Here is a 4870-nt window from a genome sequence, read left to right as displayed (position 1 = left end):
GTAGAAGTGCCGCTACTCTCCGATCGGCTGCTGCGCGGGTTGTGCCTGGGTGCGCGGGGAACGAGTGCATCTCTCACTCTCCTGGATCGTCGCCGTACGTGTCGGATCGTTGGTGGGCGAAGCGAGCGCAGCGCCTGGCGGATCCCGTGACGGTGTGCGCCAATGACGCCGCGGCGCAACGTGCAGTCCGAGCAGCGGACCCCGAAAGGCGAGCCTGAGAAGCGGAGGCGAAGCGAGCTCGGCGCCTGGCAGACCTTGATGGTGCTCGTGCGCGGGAAGCGGCGACCAAGCGGCGCCAGCGGTCCCACATTCAAGAAGCCGACGCGCGGTTCGAGCGGGAATTTCTCGCTCATTCGTTTGGCCACAGTCGCGACGTGTGTGATCGAGTGTGGTTCGATAATAACCTCACCGCGGTTTCTGGCATCAGGAACGAGATCTTCACCGTACCTCACGTGTTTGCATGATGACTTTATCGGGCAAACTTCTCGGAGGATTAACGGTATCACCCATAACCTCCGGAGCTTCGCCCACCTTACCATCATTCACCTCGTGGATGTGATGTGAATTTTGTTTATGTGCTTTTTCCCCTAAACACAGGACACAATTGTAATGCAATAGAGTACCAGGCACTTGAATGTTTGTCATCTAAGCTGCAGAAAGTGGCTACATGGATCGGTTTACTAGCAAAAATAAGAACGTGCATGACCACAACACGTGCTAATGCCGCATGTACGATTCAGGGCGCGAAGTATCGCCGACTGAATAGCTGGCATTATCTTGTTAGTTTCTGCTATGCCAATGACTAACAGTTATCACTAGCACAGTCACTTTTCTACCTAAAACGGTGGTCTTCAGAAGAATGTCTGACTCACATTATAGGGCCACTTCCTTGACCAGTTCTTTAACGCTATAAAAATGTTGTAATCTTTATAACACATACCATTAACTTCATTGGCCGAGTTCAAAGTACTTGTCGTCGGCCGACTTCACTAACGTATCCATAATCAGAATTCACCCGAACATTTCCGCACGAATGCTTTTAGCGGAAGAAGTATTATGGGAATGCTAATTCTGTGCATAAATCGAACGTGACATCATATTTATAGCGCTATGTCCTTTACATCCTTTTAGCCGTGGACTCTGTGGCGCGAGTGCTCGTAAGCTACACGGATAGCCTCCTATCTGTGTGTGTACGCTTATTTGCACACGCGCGTGTTGTGGTCAAGCGCAGCAAGCGCACTTGCGTCAGTGATGTCGCATAATTTTACTTTGTGAATGTTGTAGAAAGCTCAACAAGGCGTGTTGCTGAGCTAGTTGGTTCATTACATGAAAAAAAACTAGGTATGGGGCAAAAAAAGACCGATCGAAGTGAAGACACGTTTTTTTCGTTTGAATGCTTCTAAACCAACTAGCCCACTGACAATCTTTAACGAAATGACAAACACGCGTTTGTCAGTTCGTATTTGCACTTCGTCGCCGTCCCTTTGTGCGATACCTATCTTTCTCAAGTTAAAATCTCGTTCAACGATTGCTTCCCACGTGCTTTCAGAAACAGTCGCGATAAAATTATTATTGCACGTGATCCAAAAAACGGCAGGAAGTGGAAGATGGAAGCTGCGATGAAAAAATCCGTAAACATTGCACGAGATATACGATAAAAAATGCGACTCCAACGTGGTGTACGCAAAGATTTCATGTAGCGACACGTTGCAACAAGCGATGCATTGAAAATTCGACGAACGCATTTCTCAAACGGCATGCCCAGAGACGACATGCGGGGGAGGGGGGACGCACACCATTGTTGGAGGCTGAGCGGTGCTTTCAAGAAGCGCGAATTTGCATTCCCCCCCCCCCCCCCCGCTTCCCATCGTTCAGCGTCATTGTCACGAAACTCGCTTGACCAGGCAGGGTAGCGTAGCTGTCCCGACGGAGGGATAATCGTTGCTGCGGGAGCAGGTTTTTCGCTCCGGCCGGTCAGCAGAATTCTTCAAGAATTGTCGGTGTGTGGACATGTGCGGCGGAAAGTCAAAATCGTGCGCGAGATGGATACGCTGCAGGATCCCGGCACTGTTTTAGCAGAGATGTCCGCAGCGAGCAACCAGCGGCCCCGTGCTTCCATATTGGACTCGCTCGCCTCATATAAGGCCACGTGTTGACTGCTGTTACGTTTCATCAGATTTTCTTTCTCTTTTTATCGCGCTCTTGCGATTGCCCATTGTTTTTTTGTGTATTCTGTTGCTATGGTGCGCTTGCATTTATTGTTCGCTCGTGTTTTTAGCGATCCAACGAGCACACGTGAGTGGTTTTCATGCACGATTCATTTCCGTTACAATCTCACCTTGAGATTAGGAGTGCGTGCGTGCGTGTCTACCTTGTTTAGATGTAGAGTTCATGGGGGGCTTGTAGTACCACTCGCAATGTTTTTTCACGTCGCGTGCAGTAGTTTATGTATGTTTCTGGCCCGTAAGCTATCGCTGAAAACAATTCCGCTTAGAGGACAGTGGCAATTTAATTGCCATTCACTTGCTGCGAATGCTTAGCGTTTGCGAACCAAATCAACCTTATTCTTTGGTGAATTTGACAAACATCAGAAGGGGGGGGGGTCTTCTCTGCTAGTAATTAGCTCACGCGCACACACACTCCTCTAGTCTGGTTGCCACTCTTATTCTTGCTTTTCGCCGGGCCGCCAAACGTTATCATTGTTTTCTTCGGGTCCGTCTTTATTCCTACTTTCACGCTCCTTTCCTTTACATCTCCAGAATTTTTTTGTCGATTCGTCACCTTCATCGCTGAAAAGCGCGATATCTTCCGGAAAACGCACGCAGCTACGATATTCTCCGTTAATCCTTATTCCTATTGTTTCCCGTTCTAGTTCTTTAAATATTTATAGTGAATATGCCGTGAACAACATTGAAGAGATTGTAACTCTTCGCCTCACCCCATTCTCGATCAGGATTTTCCTACTTTTCTTGAGGAATACGGTCGCTGTTGTATAGTTTTAGATGATGGCTATGGTATCTGCAGATGTTTAAGTATTCCTTTATGGCATAATTATTCCACAACTGCTGGAGTGTGTTCATATCTGTGAATAAATTTGTGTTTATCACCTTCGAAATGTGTTACTCCTTCATTACCCAGACGCATGCGTAGTTGCAGTAGCAGGACTTTCGTCCTTTTAGTTGTGTTGGATACAATATTGACTTTCCTTCTCGTCCTTGCACGGGTCCACATAATTCTGGGTGTCAATGCCACACTAAGACCTCAGTGGAGCAGTCGTTGTAATTAAGAACTATTTTTTAATACGGCGCCAATGGTAGTCGATAAATGCCGTTGGGCCGGGAATAGACTATTTTAGCACTGCTGACTTACAGTAAAGTAACGACAGCAATACTGAACTACCCTGGTCAGCACGCAGCCGTCTTACTTTATAACACGTGTATGAGCCTTTCTGATCAAGTTACTGTACGCATGGAGCAACTGTCGCCGGTGTCCCCATGTGAACTGGCTACGTGCAGGCTACGACGCTATAGTACTACCGTACTTAACGCACGGTGAACCACCACTGCTAAAACACCATAATAACGGGTGCAAACGGTCACGCCAGCATCAGCTAGCTCACGTAGGTCCAATGGCGGCTTGCGGTCATCGGCTGAATAACGGTAGGCCCGTCACGGACCGACGCTGGCTGGCCCGCATTGGCCCAACGTCGGGCCGATGAGGGTGATAGTTGCGCGAGCGTGATTTGCCGACGTGGGACCAATATTGCTGCCGTCATTTTCCGACGTTCGGCCGAGATGGGTCCAATGCCGGCGTGCTGCCTGGGTACCAATCTTTAGTGGTGACGACAGTATTTCAGCTCATCAGTGGCTTGAAGAACTCAAGCGCACGCAAGGATTCGCCTCGTGGACACCGTCTACTAACCTAGATGTAGCGCTTGGTAAGCTCCGCGGCCCTGCTGCAGATTCGAAAAGCGTGGCAGGAAACCACTGCGACACGTGGGAAAATTGCAAGGTAGCGTTCGAAAGCCAGTTTGGTGACACTTACGCTCCTCCAGTGGCAGCACAAAGTCACCAGACGCGTCCAGTCACCCAGTGAGAGCCTTGCTGACTACTCGTTGGGGAAACTGCGCGTCATTTCACGATGTCCCGTCCAACTGACAGGCCCTCAGCGGATTGAATATGCCCTACAGGGAGTGCGCGACGCCCACTTGACAACTACTATTGCAGCACAACGTCCATCAACTGTGAGCGCTTTCCTTGGCATTGCCACCCAGCTCGACCGAACTATGGAGCATTTCTCTGTTTTTCCAATTCAGCTGCCCGTTGCTGCCAAACATCGTCATGAGCGCCTCCCATGTCTGTGCAGCAAGTTGGTATTATGAATGACACCGCTTCTTCACAAATCTATCCACCTGAGTCATCAGTCTCGTGCCAAACTTCCTCGTTATCAGTGGAGCAGAAAGACAGTCGTTATTCTGCAATCAGCTCCCGAAATGGTGCACCTGCGTATCGCCCCGGGTAAGACCTATACAAGACCATATGCTACAATTGTCGCCAAGCTGGCCATCTTGCATCGAAGTGCCCTCGTGGCAGATGCAATGCTCAGCTATCTAGCCAGCAAACGAGCCTTCCTTCCATGGCGTGTTGTCAGACTTCAGAACCGCTCGAGGAATCACTTGTGCAGTGTGCTGTACTTCCGGCCGACATTCCACTTATAAACACTGTTGACGCCTTTCCAGACAGCGGTTCCAAGCACATCATACTTTCGCTGAACGTTGTTCGATCTGCCAACCTCTTACCATGGACCAAACCCCCCATATCTGTTGTCGGTGATGGTACCGTCATGCCACTTGGTACATTATGCACTCGTA

Source organism: Rhipicephalus sanguineus, chromosome 7, assembly GCF_013339695.2.
Source record: "Rhipicephalus sanguineus isolate Rsan-2018 chromosome 7, BIME_Rsan_1.4, whole genome shotgun sequence".
NCBI lineage: Eukaryota > Metazoa > Arthropoda > Arachnida > Ixodida > Ixodidae > Rhipicephalus > Rhipicephalus sanguineus.
The sequence above is the reverse complement of the archived record's forward strand: the minus strand, read 5'-3'. Positions refer to the sequence as shown.